At 32.0% G+C, this 10,683-nt stretch overlaps 1 protein-coding gene across 1 annotated transcript in view; it reads right to left on the bottom strand.

The window, feature by feature from the left end:
• The window catches only part of LOC106460163 (intrastrand cross-link recognition protein-like), a 68,779-nt gene that overhangs the window by 47,919 nt on the left and 10,177 nt on the right, over positions 1-10,683 (bottom strand). The window contains exon 2 of the mRNA XM_022386817.1: positions 391-466. The gene's annotated coding sequence lies outside the window, so the exon portion shown is untranslated. The remainder of the gene's footprint in view (positions 1-390; positions 467-10,683) is intronic.

The raw sequence follows: 10,683 nt of genomic DNA on the forward strand, positions 1-10,683 counted from the left end.
TTTCATTTGATAAACACGTTTACATTGAATGGTAATTTATAATCAGTCACAAGAACGTCGAATCTGAATCACTTGAAAAAAACACAGGGGTGCTTAACTTTTTCCAGGTGTATATAACCATCAGTGAGGTGAACTGAATGTATTATCATTAAATCAAGAACAAAATATTTTGGGCTAAAACTGTTTTATCAAGAATGTACTCATTACCCTAAACAACCATTATCACTTAGCAGTATTTTAAGCACAAGATCTATTTTATTGGCTGAAAAATTAATAAATATATAAAGGTTAAAATATCTGTGCTTATCATTTAATGAAATGGATTAATGTAAATTTGGCAGTGAGTGATTATTTCATCAAAAGGTGTTTTGTCATATGAAAATCAGTTACTTGTGGCAGATTTTCAAAGCAGGTATCATTCTGATAGCTCTTCTTTGCACTCCTTTCCAGTGTACCAATATTGTTCCTATAATAATAAAAAGAGATCAAACTAAGTACAGAAAACCGAATGACGTCTAAGTCAATCTTGTACAAAGTTACTATAAATAATCATGCATTAACTGTCTAGTTTTAAATGGTGGATTAATTAAAATAATCTTCTAGACCAGTGTAAGACTAAGTTTGTATAAACAGTTCCACTCTTATCCTCTTTTCTTTTCACAATGTTAACATTCATTTTCATGAATCAGTGATATCTCCTCTAACTTTATTTTAAATGTAGCTGTATTTCTTAACATTATTTTAATTTCAAAACTTACTTTGTGCTTAATCACTTATATTTGTTGAACATCACTAAAAGGATGCAAATATTTTTTGATAGTTTAATTGTGATCAAAAAGATAGGTTTAGCTACACATGAAAGCACCAAACTTCACTACTGTAGTCTAAAACTTATACAAGATTTTATGATGGAAGACCACTCAGTTTTTAGTTTTCATTTCCTAAGACTGATAATATGAAATTCAAGGATACATAGTTCAAGGTCATTATACCAACATAAAATTGTACTAAAGTACTGAAACACTAATACTATATACAGAGTAGTTAGCAATACTGCTTTGGTTGAAACCTTTAACTTAATTTTTTATCATACAACTTCACAGCCTTCCAACAGTAAACTATACGACCCTAGTTCCAATTTGGGCACTATAATTCCTACAACACTTGAGATCTCTTATATTAACTTTGTCCTTCAAATTAAAAGAATGTTTTAATCTGATTTCAGTTTCAAAAGCTCATCAACTGTATTGGAATTTATAACTGATTAATATTTTTCTTCTTAATGATAAAGGAAATAATAACCAGAGAGAATAAGCTAAAATAACTTTTTGGTAACATGAGATTTAACTTAAAGAGGAGTGCATGTCTTCTCATTTACAATTTTAAAAAGTCTGTTTATATATTACAAGTAACCATTTAATATTCGCAGTGTTATGGATGACAAAGAACCATTTAAATCTTCAAGGCTTTTTCCCTGCACACTCACTGCTGAGAAAAATGAGAAATTTAAATTCACCAATTATTTTTCAGAAAATTATCAATTTTCCTCTTAAACAACCAAAAAATGCTGGCCTCCACTACTGCTGATGGTAACTAATTCCATAAGCTACTCACCCTGTAATAAAAATGTCTTAACTGGAGTCTAGCCTATCTTTTTGAAATGTTAAAACTTGCATCCTTTGATCTTAGTTTACAGGATATAGCCCAAAGAAATCAGAGGCCCTTATACTACTGATCCCTCCAGATAATCTTTTAAATTTCAGTAAGATTACTTCTTACCATTTCTTAAAGAGCAAATAAGAGATCTTAACAATCCTTATAAGATTAATGATTCCATCACTAGAATCATCCTCGTGGCCCTACTCTGAACCCTCTATAATGGGCCAATATCCTCTCTTGGTAAGGAGCCCAAAATTGCATATAATATTCCAAGTGAAGCTTAACTAGTTACTTGTGTGTGTGTGTGTGTGTGTGTATATATATATATATATATCACCTCTCTTCACTTACAATAAATGTTTATAAGTAAGCTATAAAATTTTACTGGTTTTACAACTATCAACAAAGTACTGCCTTGATGGTGTTAGTGACTTACCTATCAATATGCTAAGATCCCTTTCTTGAGTAATGCTACTGAGTTGGATCCCATGTATATTACATGAGTGATCCCCCATGTTATGAACACTAAAATGCATTACCTTGCATTGTCTGTAATCCTCTGTGGATCAGTGGTAAGTTTCACGACTTACAGTGCTAAAATCAAGGATTCAATTTTCTGCAGTGAACAGAACACCAATAGTCTTGATATAGTTGAGGCCACAACTGCAAATTTTGCAGAGCTTAGAAAGTTACAATGCACTACAATTGCAGGGATTGCATACTTGAGGATAAATTAAAGATACCTTTAGAGGAAGGTTGTGCTATAACAGGGTGTGGAGAGTAATAGATCAAGAGCAGAAATCAACAAAGCAAGGCAGAAAATGAATAATTAGGTTAAAGTTGCTTTGTGGGAGACGTAGAATAAAAGCACTACATTTACAAGGATGCACAATGGCAAAGAAACTTAGGGCTATAAGTGCAGGTTCAGTTGGCTTTCAGGTACTGGTCTCTAATAAATTTGAACCTTTGGCAACTTGAATGAGGAATACGATGATCAAGATTTTTACACAGTGAGGAATCTCTCAATAATTATACTGATAAAGTTACTTGTAGTGAGGTTCACTGAGAAACTTTGACTAGAATTTGTTTGCCTAGTGCTAAAGAACAGGACATGAGTGTAGTGCATGTAAAAGAGAATGATGTTAGAAGTAGTAAATCAGAAGAGTTACATAACCCTAAAATGCCAGCATTAAATTTTCAATCATTAACACCAGGTGGTATGAGATCACAGTGACCCCATGCTGACATTCTAGGGTTAAAATTATAAAGAACTCCTTCAGAGGTTTAGGGACAGAAAGAGATGTACAGTCCCATTCAAGATTGCTCCTTTAGGCTAGATGTGGGAACGAATTACTTAACAGGATTTAAGGCAACCCTTTAATAATCTCTCCATTTAAAAATAGAAGTAACAATAATAACTCTCCAGTTTTCAGGTATCTGCCCACTGTCTACTGCCCTATCAAAAATGAATGAGTGAGGTTTGCATATCTGATCTCTGACCTCCTTTAAATCCCTGAGGAAATCTTTGTCTGGGACAGGTGTTTTAATACTTCATTTTATCTGCACATCTTTAAATAATTGGTATCTACATTATTCAGGCCAATTCCAATATTTCCTATAGAATGCTCAGGCACAAGAATATTGCTAATTTCTTTTCTTATAGAAACAGAAAAGAACATTTAAAAGCTCAGCCATTTCATAGTTTTCAATTAAAACCTTGCCATAAATATCATTTAAAGGTTCAATTCCCATTTTAACATCTTTATTGGTTGATTGGATCAGACATCTAAGAACCACGAGTATTGCCAGTGCTGAACTTAAGCAGGCATTAAAGGATAGAGTAATACAACCACAGAAGAGTGTGGAGTCATCTCCAGAGGTGATTGTCATAAAGAAGGAAGGTACACCAAGATCCTATGAGGAATACAGATGGGTGAATGCAGTGACTTGTATTAATGCTGGATGATTTGGTTAATCAGTATAATCAATTATTATAAGCAGCAATTACATCAATGTTTTGTAAACCTATCAAAATTTTGGACTTCTGGCAAGAAGGAAACCAATTGGCTGGCAGCAACCAACACCAACTCTCTGGCTACTTAAGTGTTGAATAAAGTGTAAATTTACTGTTTTTTTTCATTGTAGTTAAATTTCTAATTGTGTAACTTAATTCTTTAATGTTGTATAAGTAGGCAGAGATCTCAGTGAGGAGAAGCAGTAATAAAGACAACTGAAAAAAAAAAAGAAAAAATTACACAAACAGGTAAAAAAAATTATATATATGTACAAATCAAACAAATTATGAGAAAGGATAAACAGAACATTAGGGTTTAATAGCAAGTGCTTAACCATATAAGAAGCTAATAGTGGGTGGCCATTGATTAGAAAACTGTATTAATAACAGCCTAATTATTAACTTGGTTTACATGGTTTCAATAATTGGCTTAGACTTGGCTTAGCTGTTATTGATACTGTTTTCCAAAATACTTTGATATTTTTACCTGTTTGTGTAATTTTCTTTGTCTTTTTTTTCCCTTGTTTTTATAACCTAGATTCAAGGAGGGAGAACTAGAGAGAATAAACCCCTACATTTTTTTCTGAAATTATTAATTATTCCTTAATTTTGCATAAAAAGGCATGCAACTAGGGTGGATAAGTAGGTGGAGATCTAGGGCATCTGAGTCCTCTTCGTTTTTCTCAGAAATTAACAAAAAACAGCTATACTTCCTTACATTACTATATAGTATAAAAACAAACTTTAGATGTGTTTTTATTTACTTGGGATATTAAGAACCATTAAGTTTTTTTTTTTTTTTTTGTAAGTCTCTCAAATCAATACAGCTGGAGTCTACAGCAACCCAGTTAAGGCTTAAGCCAATAACTGATTATTTTCTAAGCTAATATAACAAAACGAATGTCAATTAAACATTGCCATGGTAAATTTTTAATGTCTTTCCTTTTTCCAGATGCTAACAAATTCATATTCTTCTAATAACAGTATGAAGGATATAGTGGTTAGAATGTTATACACGTTTAATTCTTAAAAACCTGTGTTTGCTCCATGTTTTTACTTGAAAATGACAGCACTAGTGGTCAAAGCATTGTACTTTTTTTCTAATATAAAAAAATTTCACAACTACCCACTGTAAGCTGTCAACAAATTTGAATATTACTATTTGGTATGAAAAAAAATGCTTGTATTACATTGTTGTTACTTGTTAACACAATAATGACATATTTATACTTGTCATGAGACATAAGTATAGGGCCTACTATATTTCTAGCAATTCATTCTTTATCCACTACAAATTTTCAAGAATTAGTGAATATTTCAACCACAGTATCTTCATCATACCACTATTGAAATACTATTATACACTTCCAATTCATGAAAATCCCCAAAAGACTAGATAAAGAATAAAATATTAAGAATATAGTAGGATTAATACTAATGTCTCATGATACGTATAATTAATTATAATTATGCTTTGCCACTCTGGAAAAGGTGTTCATGGCACAATAATAATACAATACTATCTGAATAGACTTTCTATTCTTATTTATTCCCTAATGATTTTCAAACTTGGTAAGATAACTATCAAAAGTTTATTTTAAAAATTAGAATAACATCAGTTTAAATTTAAGCTACTTAAAGAATGTCAAATTTACTAGGTTTTTACAGCATTTAAGCACTAATTTGTCTAATGAATAAATCAAGTTATGATTATTTATTTCCTCTGATTGGTCACAAAGTGCAAATAACCATTTACTTAAATATAAAACACTTAAGGACCTAACAGTAGTGCTAAATACTGAACGTTAACTTTAAAAAAAAAAATGATTTTCAGCATTTAAATGATATTGCATCAATTTGAAAAAAACAAAGCAACAACAAAAAAAAAGAAAAACAAGGAGGAGGTGCTATTGATTCTTGTACAAACAGCCCTGTATATATATAGAATACTGCATTTTTCTGTAAAGTTTATAAATATATAAAAAATAGAAAAATAACAAAAAATATCAGATACAATAATGTCCTGTTTTGATTTGACAGTGAGCATTAATCATATTACAGACATCGTATGCTAGGCATATTAGCATACATTTGCATAACTGTTTGTCTGGACCACCAGACTTCTGTGCTAAATCCAGCAGGATGCTTAAGCTTAACGTGGTTCAACATTGTTCCCATACTGCCCCTGTAAGTAAGCTCTGCAGAGCACAGCTTACATCTTACTTTTTGGTATCCCTTCCTATCAAAATATATCTAAACAGGACTCCATTTATTTTGAGCTCCCAAAGATTACATTTCTCTAAGCCTGGCCAGTTTAACATCAATTTGTTGTATCTTTACACATCAAGAGTTTGAATTAAAAGTGATTAAACTATCATTTCTGACATTAATTGCTATATTTAAAAAATGTCAATTGTTTTTTGGTGTTTTATTTAAATATACCTGTATAAAATATAATTTCTTGTATTTCCTTGTCTGTCACAAGGAATTATTATTTATTCTTTGATTTTAAAGTTTTTTCCTTAGTTTTTTATGGGCCTTGGCTGAAACCTTGATATGGTGCCACATCAAGTGGTTCTTTCATTTAGTAAGGAAATACAACTTTGAACACAGCTATAAGGAAAGTTTAAATCCCACTGGATAGAGTAATAATTAAACTATTACATAATATATAGGTTTAAGGTGTTTTTTATAGTTTCACTAAATGTTCCTTTTAGTATCTTTCTTCTGTGTATTGTAAAAGTATTTGTGTGTTAAATCATATTTGTATGAAAGCTGTTAGAAATTTCAATAACAAGACAGCTTGAGATAAGATAAAGTTGTACAGTTCAAAAACAGGTTGAATGGGGAAACAAAGAAAACTTTGTTTAAAGTTTAACACAGTAACAAATGTACAATGTCTAGAGAAGGTTTTGAGGGCATCAGATACAAGTAGTTTACCTAGACACAGGAATACATATATAGTATGAAGCAAAAGAAATATATGACTGGAGATTGCTTAAGGCTTAATAAAGTTATATTTTGATGTTTGGTTCTTTGTTTAAGTATGGTGTTTTTAATTTTTAATAAATATACAATGGTTTTATTGAGTTGCAATGTTTGTAAACACAAGTTTTCTTTATGTTCCCCAAATAAAATTATTAGTTCAGATAACTTTCTTTACTGTTAGCAAATACGGTAGGTGACTGCAAAATATTCTGATGATTCAGGTCTTTAATGTTATTTTTATGTTTATCCTGTTCAAAAAATGTACATAAATAAATTGGCTAACTTGCTACTTAATTATTTCTAATTTCTATCGTGATATTTATTTATAAAAGCCACTCTCTATTTGTAATGCTCAACTCTGTTAGTAATGCTTAAATTGTGGTTTGTCTCAAGGGGAAGTCTTGAGTTCAAATACCAGTCTAGTGGTGATTTGATAATTTTTTTGATTATTAAATCATCATGATTAGAGTAAAATATTACAGTATTATGAAAAACAACAACAACATGATAGTTTACATTTGGGATTTGAGTTATTTGTTAAAATTCAATTACAGACTTGGTGTCAAGGTGGTTATAGCACTTGACTATCTTACGTTCAAATCCCAGTTGAGTGGGGATTTTACGTGAATTTTTTCAATATATTTATTATGATATTTACAAGCTCTTGGAATATTTTAAAAAATGAGAATACAATTATTGAACAAGTAAGAGACAGTATCATATTACATAATATACATGAGTGACTATTGTGTAAAAAAAAACGTAAATATCTTGTAGGAATATTTCTTGGAGAACCAGTTTTTTGGCATGGTTCAACTTATTCCACTTTATCAAGAAGATCTGAACATAAAAATGTGCAGAAGTCAAAATTATATTCAAGGACAACTCACAGGAGATGGCCAAATATACACAAAAATGTTTTATTTAAATACTAGAAAAAGGATAAATATTCGTTATACATACATTGTTACTATAATTAATTTTTAGAAAACATGTTCATAAAAAACTTATTTAGATTTAATTTTCAGAAGAAAAATTAATCAGCATGTGCCATCATATGACAGGCAGTAAGCTAGTGTTTTAAATAAAAACATTACAATTATTAGTGATAATAAAATATGTTTTCATTATTTAATTATCAATTTATCTGATTTACAGATTATTAATGTGGTGGTATTTAGTTGGCATTAGTGAATAACTCACCAAGTAGGCATTTTATATGAAAACCAAAGGTAATCCAAAAATTACTTTAAAAATAATAAACCAAAACAATGTTAATACCTAATGAGAAGTGGTTGAAAAAGTTATGTTTTTTTGTAATTGAATGTAATTGATTAACGAGCCTCTTCATTAGCAAGTACCACTAATTGCCTAGCTCTAGGGAAGGTGACTATTGGTTCAGCACATTAGATCTAGCTTCTGGATATTGGAACTGGATGATTAAAGTAGACTTAAAACTGCTTTCAGCACTAAAAAAAATAATTATTGTACGAATTCTGCATCATATCATTTGATCTGTATAATACCCCCACAAATTTTGAGCAGTTGAGAGAACTTATACTGAAAGAGAGAGGTCTCATTTTTATGGATGAGATGCTTGTCTTTGGTCAAATCTTTCAAGCCACAGTTGAGAATCTGAGATTGGTATTCCAGTACATGGATGCAGACTTGAAATTGAAACCAGAAAAGTTTGTGCTTTTTGCATAGAAGTATAGTTTCTCAGTCATATAGTTGGTGGTAATGGAGTGCTCAATGATCTTTCAAAGATTGCAGCAGTCAATGACTAGTCCCTACCTTCTAACAAATGAAAACTTTTCAGCAATCTATATTCACACCATATTATCAATGGTTTATGGCCAATTTATCCAAGTTAACTGCATCACTCTCTGCAGTGACTAAGGTTCATGTGCAATATCTATGGCCACAGGAATATGAAGGATTGTTTCAGTCCTTAAGGTGTTCCTTGGTCAAAGCACAAGTGCTAGCTTATTCTCATAAAGATTGTTCATTCATTCTGGGTACAGATGTCAGAGATAAAAGTATTGGTGCTTTTGTATCCCAAGTAGAGGATGGGTGGAGCATGTGATTACATATATCATCCTATGCCAAGTGCTTGTGAATGCTGCTGCTTTACACAAAGTAAGAAGTGCTTGCAGTTATAACACTTTTCAAACATTAGTGCCACTACTTGTATGGTAGGGAGTTCACCATACTAGTAGTTACTGAAGTGGCTAATAAATTCCAAAAAACAGAAGGTATGATAACCATGTTGCTAGAATACAAAACCAATTAGATCAGCAGCACAAGAATATTGATGGATTATCTCCCCAACCCGTGAACTCATGTTCATTCATTGAATGCTAAGACCCTGGACACTATGCAGTGGCTAAAGTCATGGCAGTAGCAGTGACATAAGAACATAAGTGAAGTAAAAATTCTACATTTAGATGGACCTCACAGATAATGAAACAACATCTTTGGGAAGTACAATTGAAGGACTTAGTCACTCAGTTGTAGCTTGTGTGATACTTTCCACAGAGCAAGGTAGCAGATGCTCATCACAAACCGGCAAATGTAGTACTGATGGTCCCAAAATCTGACACTTGTATAGTCATTTACAAGTGAAGGATGGCATAGTGTATCACCATTATAAACCAGAGACATGGCAGCCAACCTGTTATGCAGCTATAGCCCTAAGGCAGGAAATTATTCAGGCTTTGCATAATGCAAGAATTGGAGTGCACCAGGGTGTTCACAAAGTATGCCAATGCATAGAAGTGATTTTTCTGGCTGTATTTATGTAAAGATGTTAAGCAATGGCGTATACTCTATGCATTGCCCGGAGGAAAGACAAAGTTGTAGGTTCCACAGTAAAAAGAACATTCCTGGATATAGCTGGCACACTGCTCAAAACTGGAAGATGTAATTGGTATGAGCTGGTTGTTGTTGTGGATTGAAGCTTATCTATTAGCTAATACATCATCACAGTCCATCAAAGATGTGTTGGTGGAACAATATATTTTACACTTTGGCACACCTGAAGCGATCCACATGGATCAGACAGCAAACTTCAACAGCCACTTGTTTGTAGTTACGTTGAGTAATGGAGATGGTAAAGATGCACACTTCACCATATCATCTTTAATTTGATCATTTGACTAAAAGGGCAGTGCAGAACATCAAGGATATGTTTGCTACGTTTGTTCATCCTGATTGAACAGATTTGGATGAAAACTTACCACATGCCATGATGGCATATCACACAACTGAGCAACAGTTGAATGGTTGTTCTCCAAATTTTCCAGTGTTTGGATGAGAAATACAGATCTCAGTGGTTCTGATGTTTGGTCCTCTATCCAGTACAGAAGTACCAACCACAGGAATATATGAAATGGTTACTTACATCAATAGCCAATGTGTATGGGATAATAAATACAATGCAGGTTTAATTAGGTAAGTGGAAAGAATGAAATATTAATTAAATAGGTCTATGGACAACTGATCAGTGTCACTTTTTAATTCTATTCCACTTATAAAATATGAGAAAACAATCAATGGTTTTTATAACTTGCAAATTTCAAATTATTGCCAGTAAACAACGAATTACAATGTTGTTGGACAGCAAACAGCCATTACCCAGAAAAAAAAAGTGCAAGACTTCCTATGCCTGGAGTGAGAAGACTTTTACCCATTTATATGAAATTGTTTAAATTCAAAACTATTTGTGTATATGAGGTTTATTCCATGCTGAAAATATACAATCTTTTGGATGCGTAACCTTTCTTTTTCTTAACTTTTCAGCTTGGGATTGCAGTTAACTTGTTCCTTTTGAAGCCCACATGCTGATGCAGCTCCTCACTTTAACCTATTTGTGTATATACTGTAGATGTCATTTTCCTGTGTTAATTGTTGTTACTATTTTACTTCATGGTAGTAATATTTGTATGGTAGTTTTTACAGGGTTCGTACACCTTAAGTGAGATGAAATTCCAGGACATTTCCAGGACAAATTGTTTTGAACA

The sequence above is a fragment of the Limulus polyphemus genome, unplaced genomic scaffold (genome assembly GCF_000517525.1).
Source record: "Limulus polyphemus unplaced genomic scaffold, Limulus_polyphemus-2.1.2 Scaffold721, whole genome shotgun sequence".
In the NCBI taxonomy this organism is placed as follows: Eukaryota; Metazoa; Arthropoda; class Merostomata; order Xiphosura; family Limulidae; genus Limulus; species Limulus polyphemus.